Source organism: Pelodiscus sinensis, chromosome 24 (genome assembly GCF_049634645.1).
Source record: "Pelodiscus sinensis isolate JC-2024 chromosome 24, ASM4963464v1, whole genome shotgun sequence".
In the NCBI taxonomy this organism is placed as follows: Eukaryota; Metazoa; Chordata; order Testudines; family Trionychidae; genus Pelodiscus; species Pelodiscus sinensis.
Genome location: NC_134734.1, coordinates 15,948,091 through 15,966,301, shown reverse-complemented (window position 1 = coordinate 15,966,301; position 18,211 = coordinate 15,948,091). Strand labels below are relative to the sequence as shown.

Sequence of the window (18,211 nt, the reverse complement as noted above, 5' to 3'; positions counted from 1 at the left end):
CCTTTTAAAGCATGAGATCACTTTTTGAATCCAAGTGCATTCCGAGATCTACCTCAAACCCAAATACTCTGGCCCCGCCTCCTTTGTGCCCCTTCTCTGAGGCTCCTCCCCCTGCTCATTCCATCCTCCTCCCCTCCCCTATACTCCCCAACTTTCATCAGGCAGGGCCAGCGGGTTGGGGTGCAGGCTCTGGTCTTAGGTTAAGGGATTTGGAGTGTGAGAGGGGCTCTGAGCTGAGCTTAGAGCAGGCAGTTGGGGTGCTGGAGGGGTTTCTAGGTGCAGGCACTGGGATGGCATTTGGATGCAGGAGTGCTCAAGGCTAGGGTTGGGGCTTGGAGTGTAGGAGGGAGTTCATGACTGGGGTAGGTTTCAGGATTTGGGCTCCGACTTGGCCCTGCAGACATCAGGTGGCTCTTGGGTGGTGGTGCACTGGGGCTAAGGCAGGCTCACCCCTGCCCTGGCCTTGCACCACTCCCAAAGGCATCCAGCAAACTCCTGTTTGTGCCCCCACTCTGCTCTATGGAAATAGTATAGAGGGTGGGCGAGGGGGCACTTGACATCAGCATCCCTCCTCTCCCTCCCCTATCCTGCACAGCAAGCAGGAGGCTCCTGGGGGTGGCAGCGCCAAGGCAAAGAGCAGGAGCTGTGCAACAATGGGGGGGAGGGGCAGCTGATGTGCCAGCACTTTATAGCCTCTTGGCCAAACCAGTCAAGATCACCTGTCAGAGGCTCCAAGATCTACCAGTCGATCCCGATCGACAGGTTGGTGACCACTGGTCTAGACATACCCTTAGAAGGGAAAGTGGCTGCCTGAGCTATTTGCAGAATCTGTGAAAGAGCCATTCGAGCCATGTGACACGCATTTGCCAATCCCAGGTGCGAGTTACAGCCCAGGAAAGCTTTTGCCATCATAAAATGGTTAGTCTTTTAAGGTGCCACCAGATTCTTTCTTGCTTTTGCTGAAACAAAGCAACCCAGCTACCTCTAAAACCTGAATTTACTGTTAGTCAGTCAACAGGACCTTAGTTTAATTTTTTTTTAAACTATTTCATTAGTGTGTTGCTGAAGGTTATAAAATCACATCTCTAAAACATCGTCCCCTAGGGTTGCTATTGGGCATAGGGCATCAGTTTAATAGTACTGCCTAGGACCCTATAAGGACGGCCTTGCAGTGGGGGTAACTTAGCGCTGCCTACATATTCCCTCAATTATAATCCCCAGCTCTTATCTGACACAAAGCCCTTTGTGTGAAAGGTCAGTATCATTATTCCTATGTTGCATGTAGGGAAACTGAGGCACAGAGCATTAAAGTGGCTTACAGCAGAGCCAGAAATAAACAGAGGTCTCCTGATTCCTTGCCAGTGTTCTATCCACTAGGTTACACTGGTTTAAAACTAATAAAAGAAAGTTCTTCTTCACACAGCGTGTAGTCAACCTGTGGGACTCCTTGCCAGAGGAGGCTGTGAAGGCTAGGACTATAATAAAGTTTAAAGAGAAGCTAGATAATTTCATGGAGGTTAGGTCCATAAAAGGCTATTAGCCAGGGGATAAAATGGTGTCCTTGGCCTCTGTTTGTCAGAGACTGGAGAGGGATGACAGGAGACAAATCACTTGATTATTGTCTTTGGTCCACCCTCTCTGGGGCATCTGGTGCTGGCCGCTGTCGGCAGACAGGATACTGGGCTAGATGGACCTTTGGTCCGACCCAGTATGGCCGTTCTTATGTTATGTTATGTTACTGCCTCCTTTGTGGCAGCCTGGGCTAGGGAGAGCACAAAGGTCTCAGAGGAGCTCTTTGGCCTGCTGCTGTTAATTTTTGAGGCCTTTTGGAACAGCAGGGAAGTTCTAAAAGTGCTACTGGGTAGGCCAGTTGGTTTGCTTGGCAAAACAATGAAAACGTTTATGTCAGGATTGAAGAGATACCATTAATACCATTCAGCCTGGCTTTATGGGAAACCAGTCATGCCACACAACCCTGATTTCCCACTCTGAGGAGCAACCTGGCTGCTACAGGTAACTGCGTAGAGGTAACCGACTTTTGCAAGGTGTTTGACTAAGCACAGCACCACGTCCCGGTTACGCAGTGAGCTCTATACAATAGCCCCAGAACAAAAGTTTGATGGATTAAGAACCCGGTGACTAATGGATCTCGAAGGAGTTGTCAATTGGGATGCTGGGGGTGTCATTTCCAGCTGGAAGAAACATCCCTGCACTAGGTCTGCTGGGGTTAAAAATAGCAGCGGTGCAAGCAGTGTGAGGAGCTAATTGTCCCGAGGACCATCCCATGCGAGACACCAGTGGTTATGTACTCAGACAGAGCTGCCGTTGGCACCGCCTGGGCCTACCCTGCTGTTTTCAGCGAGCCAGCTTAGAAACAGCAGGCGTACGTACATCTATCCAGCTGCTGTGTGGCTGGACCTCATGTCTCATTGCCTCTCCATTTCCTCTATCTTGGTAACGTAAGAACAGCCACACTGGGTGAGACCAATGGTCCATCTGATCCAGTCCATCATCTCTCAGGGTGGCTGGTGCTAGAGGCTTGAATGGGAATGAACAGAACAAGGCAATTATCAAGTGATTCGTCTCCTGTTGTCCAGACCCAGCTTCGGGCACTCGGCGTTTTAAGGACAATCAGTGCACGGGGTTGTGTTGTGTCTCTGATCCTCTTGGCTCAGAGCCATTAATGCACCTATTGCCCATGGACTCATCTCAGTCTTTGTAGAGCCCGGTGGTTCTTTTGGCTGTCACAGCATCCCCCGGCCAAAACTGGCCCAGGTGGACTTTGTGTTGTGTGAAGAAGGGTTTCCTTATGTTTGTTTTAATCCTGCTGCTTATTTATTTCATCGGGTGATTGCTGGTTCTTGCGTGACGGGAAAGGGTGAATTTGTTTATTTGCTTTCTCTGTGCCAGTCATGATTTTAAAGACCATACCCTAGCCCTTCCCCTTAGGCCAGGTGTACACTAACGGGGAAGGTCGAATTACGATATGCAACTCCAGCAATCTGAATTACGTAGCTGGAGTCGACCTCCCTTAATTTGAGTTTCCCCACAACGGGAGGCCGATGGGAGCATTTGCTGACCGGGGGTGCTCTCTGAGTTTGATTTAGAGGGTCTTTACTAGACCCACTAAATTGAACTCCAGAAGATCAATTGCAGTAGTGTCAATCTTCCCTCTAGTGAAGACATGGCCTTAATCTTCTATTTTCTAAGCCAAACAGGGCAATCCTTTACATCTCTCCTAATATAGAAGCTGTTCCAGTCCCATAACCCTTTTGGTTGCTCTTTTCTGTACTTTTTTCAATTCTCATCTATATTGTTCTGAGATGGGGATGACCAGAACCGTACGCAGTGTTCAATGTGTGGGTGTACCATGAATTTATCTAGCAGTGCTCAAGGTTAGAACTGGTGGGAAATGTTTTGTCTAACCTGTTTTAAGACAATAAGATCCCATTTGCATTGAAATCAAAACCTTTCCAAAAAGGCATTGATTTTGATTACATTTAGTTTACGTTGAAAAAAGAAGCATTTGCTAGCACTGAAACACCCTGTTTTGACACATGTAGATGGGGACATTTTGATTTTTTCAGTTTGAAATGACTTTTCACAACGAAATGCATTGTTCTCTATGTAATAAATCATTTAAAACAAATTCTGAAGGGTTGACAGCAGAAGAAAACATTTCCATCTCATTGGAATGACATATTCCGAAGGACCTAAAATGAAAGCATGTCCACATTTTGTTCCATTGACATTTTTTTAAATGGTTTCGATTTCGTTGCCTTTCGGAGCAGAGGTATTTTCAAAAATTGCAGAATTTCCTGTGAAATGGAAAATCTGGTTCCTGCTCTGAGGTCACGCTTGTGGGAGAGAGGCACAAGGGACCCTGCTGCAAAATGTAACGAGGGTAGGCAGTGGGGGAAGGGTGGCCCATGGGAAGGAGGCTCGTTAATGAAAGGTGGGATAATATGCTGGGCTTTATGTTCTAGAAGTCCACCTGTGAATATGGCTTAGGTGTGAGGGGTCGGGGACTCACGGCTGAGGGAACACGGGCTGCGGAAGTTCACACTCAAGATGCATTACGAGCATTGGACTGGGGTAGGAGACCTGGACGAGAGAAGCGCAAGACTAAGAGGCATTGGCAGAATTTGGGCAGTAACCCAGCTCTGGGATAACGTGACAGGTTGCATGTGGGGATTGATGGGTACCAGCAGAGCTGTGTGTGGGGAGGGCCCATGGCTGGGACAGCAGAGGGCTGTGGGTCAGGAGTGGGTTAGGGGAGAGGCTGCAAGGCCAAACTGAGGAGCAGGGATCCCCCACGCCCTTCACAGCTTATAACCCCTCCCTCAAATTTGAAAGTGCATTTAAACGTGTATCTCCCCTAGGGGCAGAAGCACCAGCCCTAATTCTAAACACCAGCCTTGTACAGGGGCTTGATCGAGTCCACCCCAGGGCTGCTGCAGCACCGTGTCTTTAACAGGGGAGGCACCCTCCGGTGGGAGTCAGCCATGGAGAGTGTTTGTGAACGTGCCTCTGCGTGGGTGTGTCTACATGTGTCCTGAGCGCGTCTCCACCTGCATGTCATTGTGTGCCCACTGTGCGCGCTGCGGGTGTGGCTCTGCCTGCGTGGACGTCTGCATGGATGTGTGTGTCTGTGTCTAGAGGCACAGCAAACATGGGGCCGCCGGGATGAGCTGGGCTGGCTGGGCTGTGTGTGCAGAGCAACCTACAGGCAACTTGAACTCTTAGCCTGCAGCACTGTTGACAGCCCAGTGAGGATGCTGTGCCCAGACCCTAGCCTGTGCCCAGTTCCTCAAATGATGAACCCCCCACCCCAAGGAGCTGCCAATACCCCCCTTTCCACCATTTGGGGCCAGACAGCTCTCTGTTTGCTGGGGCACATCTGGGGCAACACCAGGGACTCCTTTATAGTCCCCGTGCATTTACCCTGAGTGTAACAGAGCAGAATCCAGCCCCCATGGGCTAGTGAGGAACTGTCCTAGACTGAGCAGAATCCTGTGCTGCACAGGGACAGCCAGCACAAGCACCTTGCCGGTGGGGCAGGAAGGCAACAGGGTGCTCAGCACCAGCCCAGGGCAGCAGAACAGCCAGCACAGTCAATCCCCTGGCCATGAAGGCCCCACCCAGCATGTAAGACAACACAAGCTGATGACAAGGGCTCAGTGTGTGGCAAGGGGCCATGGGGCTTGTGGGAAACCTCTGGAGAGGTTTTGCGTTCAGCTGTGAGCACAGAGCTAGGGACCCAGGGCTCCCTCTTCTCCCCATCAGTACAGGATATAGACACACAAGTAGCTTAACGCACACACACACACACAGCCTGCCCTGGCCGGCCCTAGGCGACTTGTGCATGTGTCCACACACACACACACACACACACACCTCTTCCTGTCAGTTCAGAATATAGGCAAATATACACACGCAGAGAGAACTTGGCCTAGTCTGCTCCTAGGGACTTGTGCGCTTGTGTGCACTCACGTACACCCTTCCCCATCTCCTACAGGATATAGACACACAAACAGCCTAATACGTGCGTGCGCATGCGTGCGCATGCGTGCGTGCGCACACACACACACACACACACACACTTGGTCTGCCCTGGTGACCTGTATGCATGTGTGCGCATGCACACACACACACTTCTCTCCATCTATAGAGGCTACAGACACATACACAGCCTGGCCCAATCTGCCCCTTGTGACTTGCGCGTGCGCACACATAAACACACACATACAGAGAACCTGGCATGACCTGCCCCTGGTGACTTGTGCACACATGTGCATGCGCACGCACACACACCCACACCCACAAACAGAAGCCTGCCCTGAATTGCCTCAGTAACTTGTGCATGCAAGTCCACACCCATCCCCATCCGTTTGGGATGCAGACACACATGTCACCTACACACACACCCCCAATCTGTGTGAGGGGATACCAAGCTGTCCTCTGCCCCTACAGCATGCCCTAGAACTTGGGAGGATCAATGACTGTGTCCCACCCCCGAGCATCTCTGGGCTTGAGTGTCACCAAGATCAAGCATCTGTTCCCCTCTCCATCCCGCCCCCTGCGCAAGAACCGAGTGGGACTGTGGTTCAGGGGAGAGCCACACGCCCCCCAGAAGAAACAGTCGTGGGCACCGCTGGGCTGGTACTTACGGCTGGTGCGCCAGGCTGTGGCCCAGGGCTCTGCAGTAGTAGTGACGCCTGCTGGGCTGCGGAGGGGCAGTGCTGGGCTGCCGGGCAGTTCCCGCTCCTACTAGCTGGTGCCCGAGCCGAGAGTGCTGTACGGAGACGCCTCTGGCGGCTCGGCGCGGGAGGGCTTTGCTTCATGGATTCACAGATTCCAAGGCCGGAAGGGACCACTGTGATCGTCTGACCTGGGCTCCTGGATCACACAGAGCCCCACAACTGAACCTTTCCCTTGGCAGAGCCCTGACCCCAAGTCCCCTGGATCTCCCCGCCCTGCCCCTCTGCCCATGCCTGAGAGACTGTGGCTTGGGCGCCTCTGATCGCACGCACCCGGCGATGCCTGGCATGCTTTGAAGAGAAGCCTGGGATGCTTTGACGCAGTTGCCCATGGCAACCAGTAGCCATAGCGACGCTGGAGAGAACTCGTTCACAACTAATTCAGTGATGCTCAAGACTGGGCGCTGCGTGGCATCCCCGCCCATGAGCTGTGCCCAGCAGCCGGGGCGGGAGGGGCGGGGCTGGTCCTGGTGGTGCGGTAGACTGCGTCCAGAGTTGCCAACCACCAGGAAGGTGGGTGCCAAGCGGCTGACCATGCAGGCGGCTCCAGCAGTCACTCTGCAAGGGCCCAGGGCACTCCCGGCTCTGCCAGCCACTGCGCAGGGCTTCACGGGACCTCCCAGCATTGTGTGGGCTGGGAACACGTGGCACAAGGCAGAGCGTCTGGGGAGGGGGCATTTGCACAACAGGCACACGGAATCCCAGCCCCTTGGCTCACCGACTGGCCAGCACTGCCCCCCCACCCCCCGGCACCCCATCACACACGCACCGACAGCCCCCCACGTCTCACATAGCTCCCCGCCTCACACACACATTGACAACCCCCCCACATCTCACATAGCTCCCCACCTCACACACATTGACAACCTACACACACACACACAGCCCCCCCATCACACACATGCACCAACAGCTCCCCACTTCTCACATAGCTCTCCGCCTCACACACACACATGGTCACCCCACCTCACACATACACTGACACCCTACACACACAAACACACAGAGACCCCCTCCTCACACATGGTCTACACACACACAAACCCCCACACAGGCCCCCCCACCTCACACATACACTGACAGCCAACACACATACAGAGACCCCCCCACACATGTCCCCAACCTCACATGCACAGACCCTCCCCCATGCAGGTCCCCAAACTCACACATACACTGACAGCCTATACACACAAAGACCCACTTCACACACACACTGACAGCTCCCACAGACCACCTTTCTCACACCACACACCCTTACCTCACATATACACAATGACAACCCCCCCAAAGACTCTCTCTTCAGACATATACTGACAATCTACACACACGGAGACGCCCTACCTCACATGCACACACTGACCAACCCCTTCACACACATACACACTGACAACCTCACACAGAGACCCCCCCCACTTCACACACACTGACAACCCCAATACACAGACACCCACCTCACACACACATTGACAACCCCAATACACAGACACCCACCTCACACACACACTTACAACCCCACAGACCATCTCACACACACACACACACACATACACTGCTCAACCCGGGTATGTCTACACTACAAAGTTAATTCGAACTAACGGACGTTAGTTCGAATTAACTTTGATAGGCGCTACACTAGCGCTCTGCTAGTTCGAACTTAATTCGAACTAGCGGAGCGCTTAGTTCGAACTAGGTAAACCTCATTCCACGAGGCCTAAGCCTAGTTCGAACTTACTAGTTCGAATTAAGGGGTGTGTAGCCCCTTAATTCGAACTAGTGGGAGGCTAGCCCTCCCCAGCTTTCCCTGGTGGCCACTCTGGCCAACACTAGGGAAACTCTTATGCCCCCCTCCCGGCCCCGGAGCCCTTAAAGGGGCACGGGCTGGCTACGGTGCCCATGCCAGGTGCAAGCCTGCCAGCACCCAGCCAGCAGACCCTGCACCTGGCACGGCTCGAGCTGCTGTTTATCCATTTCAAATACTTCCCCTTCCTGCCCCCGTTTCTCAGCTCATCCGCTGGGCATTGGGGGCTGTTTAAATCCCAGCTCTGTTTGTCGTACCCTGGGTGCTCCAGGCTTTGCTCCCTTGGGTGCCTGAAGCCAAGGGGTCTCACCGGGAAGTGCAGCAGGTCTGCACCTGGAGACTTTTCATTCCTAGATCTCAAAGCTCTTGCTAAAAGATGGGGAAACTGAGTCACAACATGGGGCGGGAGACTTGCTAGAGGTCAGCCAGCAGCTCAGAGAAAGAAGAGGGGATTGGAGCTTTGTAAACCATGGTATTGCTCAGCCCCAATACAAGCAGCAAAGGGGCAGACCCCTTACTCCACAGAGGACCCCAATCCTTAGGGAGAGGCTGGGATGAGCAGGTCTATGGTGGACACATTAAATCGGGTGTTAGTTTGCAGCTGAGTGTGAGATGAGCTTCTGACCGCTCCAGAGATGCCTTTGCATGGCAGAGCCCTTGTGAGAGAGGGATGCAGAGCTCTCTGGTGAGCTGGGTAGCACAAAGGCAGGCTCTTTAGCGACTCTGAACGTTTTCTCTGTGGTGCTTCTGCCCTGCGAAGAACTATGCGTGCACAGGAAGGGCTGGGCTGCACCTGCCACCTGCAGCCATGACATTGTCACCACGGAAAGGCAAAGCAGCTTTGCGGAGACAGTCGGATTTGACTGGGGAACTCACATGGGACAGCCCAGGCAGGAGGGAGCGCGACACGTGTCTCCACCAATGTTCCTTTCATCCGTGTGCAGAATAAATGTTGTTGTGTGCGCCAACGCATGTGCGGATGTGCACCACCAGTAGAAACACAGGCTGCCGGCTATGGGCGCTCTGCTAATCAGCTGGGCGGCACCTGAATCTCTCCTGGGCGGCCGCCCAAGCGCTTAGCTGACAGAGATGGAACCTGGCCGGTGCCTGCCCTGGAAGAATTAGAAGACAGACTCGGTTGTCCTGAACTGTGACAATATACTGTGAGCTCGTCAGGTCAAGGGCCTGGTCGTGTCTTTCTGGGAAGCAGTTAGCATGCAGCTGCCATTAATCAGCATTAAGGCCTGAGGGGATTTTCCATTGCGCTCAGGGTTCGTCACCGCGTCCCATCCAAATTCCATTGGATCATCCATTCCATCTCCCACAGACCTTCCCCTCCCCCGCCGTGATCAGCTCCTTTTCACTTCCTGTCCCAAAGTGTTACTGCACGCTGTTACATACCGACCACATCCCACCACAGAGGTGGCTGCATTGCAGTGGAGATGCCCTCCAAACCCCCCATGATACATAGTTTGCCTGTCATCTCAGAAAGGCTGAATTTCCACGGGGCAATGGGAATTTCAACGGGACACAAATCACGAATAAATGCAAGGTTTATTAGATATTACAGGTGATATAAAAAGAAAACAAGAGAAGGCTTAAAACAGCCCTTTGGCTTGCTGAGGACTCCGACTCAGCAAAGGATGGACTTTGGGCAGGGCTGGCCCGAGCCATTTGTGTGCTCCGGGTCCCGGGAGCGTGGCGCCACCTCTGGGAGTGTGACACATGCTTGACCCTGCCTCTGGGTGCCCAGTGCATGTGCGGCCCCGCCCCCGGGCGCATGACACATGCGTGGTGCTGCCCCGAGTGCGCGGAGCATGTGCGGAGCTGCCCACGCCCGGCCTGGCAGCCCCACGCGGTGCCCCTGGTCAGTCCATAGCGTAGAATCATAGAATCATAGAATCCTAGAACTGGAAGGGACCTCGAGAGGTCATCGAGTCCAGTCCCCTGCCCTCATGGCAGGACCAAATACTGTCTAGACCATCCCTGATAGACATTTATCTAACCTACTCTTAAATATCTCCAGAGACGGAGATTCCACAACCTCCTTGGGCACTTTATTCCAGTGTTTGACCACCCTGACAGTTAGGAACTTTTTCCTAATGTCCAGCCTAAACCTCCCTTGCTGCAGTTTAAGCCCATTGCTTCTTGTTCTATCCCCAGAGACCAAGATGAACAAGTTTTCTCCCTCCTCTTTATGACACCCTTTTAGATACCTGAAAATTGCTATCATGTCCCCCCTCAATCTTCTCTTTTCTAAATTAAACAAACCCAATTCCTTGAGCCTTCCCTCATAGGTCATGTTCTCTAGACCTTTAATCATTCTCGTTGCTCTTCTCTGGACCCTCTCCAATTTTCCACATCTTTCTTGAAATGTGGTGCCCAGAACTGGACACAATACTCCAACTGAGGCCTAACCAGCGCAGAGTAGAGCGGAAGAATGACTTCTCCTGTCTTGCTCACAACACACCTGCTAATGCATCCCAGAATCTTGTTTGTTTTCTTTGCAACAGCATCACACTGCTGACTCATATTCAACTTGTGGTCCACTATAACTCCAGGGCCAGGTCTAAAAGGCACCTCTGTACAGTTCCAGGTCCTTTGGGAATTCCAAAGGGTGGTGGCAACATTAAACGACATGTAGCCTGTACACAAAATTCTAGAAGCAGCAACTAACTATGTACAGAGGGGGAAAAATTGGTTCCCACAGAGAGGCTTGTTTACCGGACGCTTATCTAAGCTATGCGGTGAGCTCACCCACCCTGGCTGCGGCCTATCTCTCTAATGAGTGAGCTAGCTGGGAATTTCCCTTGCTAACAGGAAGCCAGGGCCCATTTTCTAGTTTGCAGACATGAGAACTGGGAAGATTCACTAACTCCTCGAAATACAATGGTCTTTTGGCTTTCCAACCACCACCAGTGGGTGCAGGAAAAAGAGATTCAAATAATTCTTCCTTTTCAGACAACCAAATTGACCATCTTTGGGGCAGCTGAGAAAAACGCTCTGATGGCCGGTCTATGCTAAGTGAGGGTTAGAGAGACGGGGAGGTAGGGGAGGGAAATTCACTAGAGCTGGCTGCAGAAATGATTTCTGAATAGCAGGGAGGCTCCCAGCCTTTGGGGCAGGGGGCTAAGCCTTTTAGTTCTGGGTTTATACAGCGCCTGGAACACTGGGGTCTTGAGCCAGGACGGGGGAAGGTGCTACACAAGCATTGCTGGTAAAAACAACACTCATGAAATGAAAAGCTAACAGCTGGTCTAGCACCAGGATTCAAACTCTTGGTCATCAGAGCTAAGGAAACAAAGCTCTATTGATTGAACCGGATCTACCCTGGGAGTCCTGTCATTTGAGAAGGTCAAGACTGGGCTGATCAGATCCCTTGGGTATGTTCTGGATGGAGCACTCCCATGCATCCTGGCTGAAGGCGACTGATGAAGTAGGACCTACAGAAACGGACCTTTTCCCAGCACTAATTTGGAGCAGCACCATGGTCCAGCAGAGAGTCCACAGGCTGGGAGTCTATTCCTGGCTCTGCCTGTGACTAACCTATTTCTCCTCGCACCCTCTATCTGTGTAACATGGGAGCCTGTCAGGCCAGGGTCCGTCTTTCTGTGTCTGTGCCATGCCTGGCATGATGAAGTCCTGAGGGCTTCAGAGGCTACCTGGTGAGAAGGACCAGACATCAGCAAGTCCAAGTGCCTCTGAGTGTGTGCTTAGCTCGTTTGGCCACGAGGGGGGCCTCTTGCCCCATGAGAGTCTCTCTCAAGCTAGAAACAGTAAATGCGGTGGATCATAGGCTGGGTTTGAAGCGTCCACCGGTGACATGGGAACGGTGAACTCCCCAGAGTCCCCCCAGGGCCATGGATAGCCCATGCCAAGCTAACAGGGCGGGACCAATCACTAGGGCGAGATTAATACTAATCAGAGCCCCAGAGGCCCATATAGTCCCACAATAAGGAGACAAAGGGCACAAGGGGAAACTGAGGCACAGAGTAGTGATTCACTAGAGATGCCCTGGCTCCCAGTCAGCTGCCCTTTGAGCTAATGCCCGCTCACTGCACCTGGCTGCTGAGCATTTCCATCTCTACTCTCAGCCCCTAGCGCCTAGGGGCGGGTAATAATAACTAATCAGATCCCATTGAGATGGGGCTCTCAGACCCCAAGCCAGCCTGGCAGGTCACAGAGATTGGCTGGTTCCCTGGGCTATTCCCAGAGGTCGCCGCAAGGGGATGGGATATTCAACTCCACTGTGAATACACACATCTGGTATGTCTGCCAGAGGGTCTCTTCTTCCCCCACGTTAGCAGCCTCTGGAAGAGTTGGGAGCCACCATCATGTTTCCTCATTACGTGTATTTCTTAGAGCAGGGAGCATAATACACCCCATTGCTAGTATGAATTGTGAATTATGGGAGCACCTGGGTGGAGCAGGGGCCCGTTTCACTAGGCGCTGTGCAGACAGAGAGCAAAGCAACAGTCGCAGCCCTGGAGAGCTTGCAGTAATTGTTACCATATTTACATGCACGCATGCACACACAAATAGAAATGTGCACACACACACACAGGCACTCACAAATGCACATGCACTCATACAGATGTGCATACACACATGTATGCGCCCATAAGCAAACAAATGAGCATAGGCAAATGAACCCATGCAGAAATGTGCGTGCACACACAAATATAAATGCATACACACAAATGTGTGTGCACATGTAACCCACACACCTACTGGGTGTGATTCACTGTCCTGTGGAGTGTCACGTAGACCACTTACAGACAGAAAGAATGAGTCTACGCTACAGCCATTGCTGAGAACCCGCTGGCTTTATTGCTCAAGCTGTAGAAACTCATGTCCTGAGGTCCTAGGTTCAGGTCTGTTATACACACACACACACACACACACACACATATAAATGCACACACACAAATATGCACATCTGTATGCACACACAACTATGAATGCATGCTTACATAAATGTACACATACATAAATACACACACACGCAAATGCAGGCATGCACATGCATACAAATGCTTTCACAAACACATGTGCACACACATATACCTCCTTCACCAAGCAACAGCTCCCCAGCTCTGCCCTCCCTCTAGGGGGGCTGGAATAAGGTACACGGTGGGGAGGTTGCTCAACGTCATCGAGCCAAATTGCAACCCCCTGTATATATCACCACTGTTGTAAGATGAGGATCTGAAACATAAGCCCATGTAGCACAGGCCTGGCTTGAGGCCTAGCTAACAATGGACAAAACTTGGCTAATATAAAGCAAAGCTAAGATGGGAGCAAGAGGCAGGCCCTGCCCACAGAACTTGGCACGGACAAGGCTGAGAGCACAAAACACTAATTGGTAATAGGCCCCGGTGTAGGACAGTAATTGGGACTGGCCATAAGTTGAAAGCACATTCCAAAAGGATAGCACCATCAGCTCGTTAAAGAAAGACCTTGGTACCCACACACTTCCCAGATACGGGCCCAGGTGTAGGAAAGACTCTAAAATGACAGCATGATGGATAGAGATGAACCATGAGGTACAAGGTGATGGGTGGAATCTAAGCAGCATCAGAGGGTGGTGGCAACCAGACACGTCAGGAGTGCCATGTCTCTTGTATTGGTCTATAAAGTGGTGCCCTGGGGGAAGGGGGACAGTCTGTGTCTGACTGACTGGGGGGCAGTCGACCTCCCACAGATTGAGTCAGTCCATTGTTACGGGGTACATGCACATAGTGGTTCGGCAGAGTCTACCGACAACTATTTCTGTACTTTGCTTAACAATAAACCTGGCCGGGCGCCTTCGATCCTTATCTGATTTGTAGCCTTTGGGAGCTCTCTCGGGGTCTGCTGTATTAACAAATTGCGCGAGTCAACACAGCTCACACCACTGAGCACGCACGCAGCCTTCTGGTTCTCATCACTGACGGAGCAGAAAACCTGTCAGGACACGCCAGCAAACCCTGACCTTATCACATCAGTGACCTGATGACAACCACGCAGAGCCAGGGGCCTCCGCAGCATCCCCAGGTCCAGCACCTTCCCAGAGCCCCGGCACCTGCCGTCCTTGGCAGTGGAATGATGGAGGTGACAGGAAACGAGCAGCAAAATGTTCCCCACTGACGCAGAGAGAGTTACACAGTGCAGGATCGATGGATCAATCACTAAACCAGTGGTTGGTGACTGCGCCTGCAGGGGACGTGCCACATGCAGGGAAAAATCCATCCATCCTTGCAACTGGGCAATGACTCCAGGGAGTCAGACACGCCTGCCCGTGCTAAGCCAAGATCAGCCATTAGGGGAGGCTGTCGGCACAAGGACATTGCTCCTTTTAAAGCAGCTCTGATTCTAAGGGCCCTGGCTCCCATTCGGAAACTCCAGCGGCACAGCCCCCAGCCTCTGGTTGCTGCTCCTGCATAACCCCATTGTGCCCCGACACACATGTGACTTTGCATGCGGGCCCTGCCCATGGCCACGTTGGGGTCTTGCTGTGTAGCATGGAAGGGAGGGCTACGTCGGCAGTGCGATGGAGGCAGCATCAGATCCAGGGAGCAGACTCCTGCCTTGGGCCCCCGTCTTTGTTCGGGGGCTGTGCAGGGCGCCTGCTGCCAGATCAGGGGAGTCAGAGTAGAGTCTGACATAAAGTCACTGGGGTGGGGGTGTGACTAACAGCTGGCCTTGAGCCAGCTGGAGTGTGTAATGCATGGGACTCGCCACCAGGGGGTGCTAGCAAGACACCAAAGTTTGGGTGCTTTGCCCCCAAACCATTAAACAACAAAAATGGGGACTTGGTCTAGGACCGTGGTCACCAACCAGTAGATCGCAAGCTACCAGTAGATCTCAGGGGCTCTAAGAGTAGCTCTTGAGCCCTCTCTGAACTGCGCACCTGCGCAGTACGTTTACATTAGATTTCCTCATGTAATGTAGGCGGGGCTTCAAGGAAGGGGCGGGGCAGTAGATCTTTGCCTGTTCTGAGACTTAAAAAGTGATCTTGGGTGTAAAAAGGTTGGAGACCACTGGTCTAGGAGGAGGATAAATCAGGCTTTCCAGCACCTTCCCCCACACCGCTCCAAGACCATACCTCCTTCCCCCTGTGGCATTGGTTCCCTATCTTGTCATTCTGATAGGAAGATGCCAATGAGTCACAGTTATTGTGGGCTAGGGCTCCGTCTAAAACGCAACACTATTTTGGGATCCCGGAGTATCCCGAAATAGCCACCCCTCGTCTTGACAGCACACCTATTATTTTGGGCTCGCTATTCCGACATCCCTGTAAACCTCACTTCACATTTCGGAATAGCGCTTTATTTTGAAATTTGGCGTGGTGCAGACCGTGCCAAATTTGACAAAATAAGCTATTTCGAAATAGGATTGAAATTAGACGTGCAATTTGTGTACCTCAAATTGCATATCTTATTTCGAGCTACGGTGCAGCGTAGACTCACCCGAGGATGGATGGACTCAAACACCTGCCTCTGGCCTGTTGAGTGAGCTTGGGCAAGTCATGGCCTGGCTCTGTGCCTCAGTTTACCCAGTTGTAAAATGACAATACCCACCTGAGGGGTACAGGACTTTGAGATCTATGGGGGAGCAGCACTACCTAAGGGGTAGAGAGGAAGATGATGATAGTGCCCACAGCCAAATCACACCGCTGCTACGGGGAACGATCAAAGCACAGAACACAGTGAGCACGGCTAGATAGCTCCCCCCCCAGGCTATTTAAAGGAACACTATCCTATTCCCCTGCAGTCTCAGCCAAGCACAGTATTTGCCACTGCCTGGTATTGCTGGGACAGCTACGGAACAGCTGCCACATTCTGCCCCAGAAGTGGCTGCATTTTGGTGGCAGGTGGGCAGGGGGAGTCACTTCATTGGGTCTATAGTGAGGGGGGGACCATGCACCAGTGTCTGAAACTGTCCAACACCCTGATGAGGGACACCAGCTGGGAGAGGCAGGCAGGTAGCACTTGTTCTCGGCCACCCAAGGAGTTGTCACCGATTAACCCTGAAAGTGCCTCTGAAGCTTACAGGGGGGATGTGTGTGTGTGTGTGTGTGTGTGTGTGTGTGAATGATGACAGTAGCCCTGCCAGTTTGTAGCCCAGTGAGGTTGCTTAAAGCTCCTTGTCTTGGTGCAACTGGCCTGACAGCCGCCCCTGTAAAAACACGTCCAGCTCCACCCTCACCCCTGCCCTCTGCATCCCAGCTCTGCCCCCTGCTTCCCAGCACCACCCTGCCCCCTGCATCCCAGCTCCCTTCTGCCTCCTACATCCTAGCTCTGCCTCCTGCATCCCACCCAGCTCTAAACCTGCCCCCTGTATCCCAGCTCCCAGCAACAGGGTGGCCCCCAGGTCTGAGCCAACCCGCAGGTGTATTCAGTGCATGGGGCACATGTGTCTGCTCACAGACTGCTGGGGGGCCCAGGGTTGTACCAGCTTCCCCCCACCCCCGCGCCCTGTTTCTCCCAGCTCAGCTCTGACAATAGCTCTCAGCCTGGCCACCAGTGCCTGGCTCCCGGTCATTGTTCCTCGCCTGGATGCATTGTTTGGAGCAGTTCCTTCCCCAGCTGGGCGATAAATGGGCCGTGTAGTCCTCAATAGCCTCATTCACAGCAGAGCTTCCTGCAGGCAGGTGTTGGTGTGGGGGGCGGGGAGGAGGAGATGTGGCATGTGCTAGACTACAGGATGTGGCATGGGGGTTGCACAATGGGGACTCCATGCCATCCCGTCCAGGTCAGGGAGTTCACCTGGCCAGGCCGTTTTCCCCTGCATCTGCTTCTGCAGCCATAGCTCTTGCAGGCTGGATGTCTCTATCTGCAGGCAGTGTCTGGGCCAGCTGCCCCAGGACCCCCATAGCGAGGCCTCGGTGTCCCATTGAATCCTTGGCCTCTCTGCTGGGGCTGGTAGAGGGACCAGCTGGAATGATGGCTCGGTTCCATTGGCCTGTGTGCCCTGGGCTGAGACCCAGCAACAGGCTTGTGAAAAGTCCAGTTCTCCACTGCCCCGCACAGTGTGCAGCCCGCCACTGGCTCTGGTGGCCTTTCCCACGGGGCTCAAGTCAATGACCACACAAGGGGCAGAGAGCTGGGCAGTTGGGCTCCGCAACAGAGAGCTGGCCCCAATGACTTTGAACTGAATCCAGCCCGGATTGGAAAAGTGGTGGCATAAAGCGCCACGCCTCCTTCCAGGGATCCCAGGCCGTGGGAAACACCCGGGGTTTCTCCCGACAAGAATTTCACTGCCGTCAGTTCTTAAAAATGCAAAGGAAATGTATCACCGGCCCAGCCCTCTGGAGAAAAATATTCGATGTGTTATGGTAGTGCCCACTAGGATGCGGCCTCCATTGTGCCATGCGCTGCTCAGACCCAGCGAGGCTACGTCTACACTACGACTGCAAGTTTTCTCCGCAAAAAATATGCTAATGGGGGACTCATTTGCATGAGTCACGCTCTCATTTGCATATTTTCTGCTGGTCCGTTTTTGCACTAGAGGTTTTTGTGCAAAAACAAGTAGTGTGGACATTTTCGTTTTGCGCAAAACCCCCTTTTCCCGCAAGATCCTTATGCCCCAAAAAGGAGATATTCCAATCTTGCAGAAAAAGGGGTTTTTGCGCAAAAAGAAAATGTCCACACTGCTTGTTTTTGCGCAAAAGTCCCTAGCGCAAAAACAGATTGGCAGAAAATATGCAAATGAGATTGAGAGTCATGCAAATGAGTCCCTCGTTAGCATATTTTTTGCCGAGAAAACTTGTAGTTGTAGTGTAGACGTAGCCCGAGAGACAAAGCACCGAGGTGCAAAGCCTGAAAGGTGCCAACATATCTCTGATGCTCTGGGCCTTATGGTGTAAATAAACTAACGGGTGGGAGGGGGACCTGAGGTCAGAGAAGGTACGTGCTCAAAGTCACCTAACAGGCCATTGGCTGAGCCAGCTGGGACACAGGAAAAAAAATCGCCTTGCAAGATTTTCCCACTGGAAAACCCCAGTTTATTGTGGGACATCCAGAAAAGGCGCATTTCACAATGACAGTTGGATACAAAGGGACACATTCCTGGTTTTATTTTAGCTTTGAAATGGGAAATGGGAAAATGTGCGTTTCCATTTTGGTTTAGGGCCTTGCGGGTTTTACGCCCCTCTCGCTCATCGCCACTG

General features: G+C 52.6%; 1 protein-coding gene across 1 annotated transcript in view; it reads right to left on the bottom strand.

The window, feature by feature from the left end:
* Positions 1-18,211, bottom strand: part of SEMA6C (semaphorin 6C) — a 145,485-nt gene that overhangs the window by 7,210 nt on the left and 120,064 nt on the right. The window lies entirely within an intron of this gene.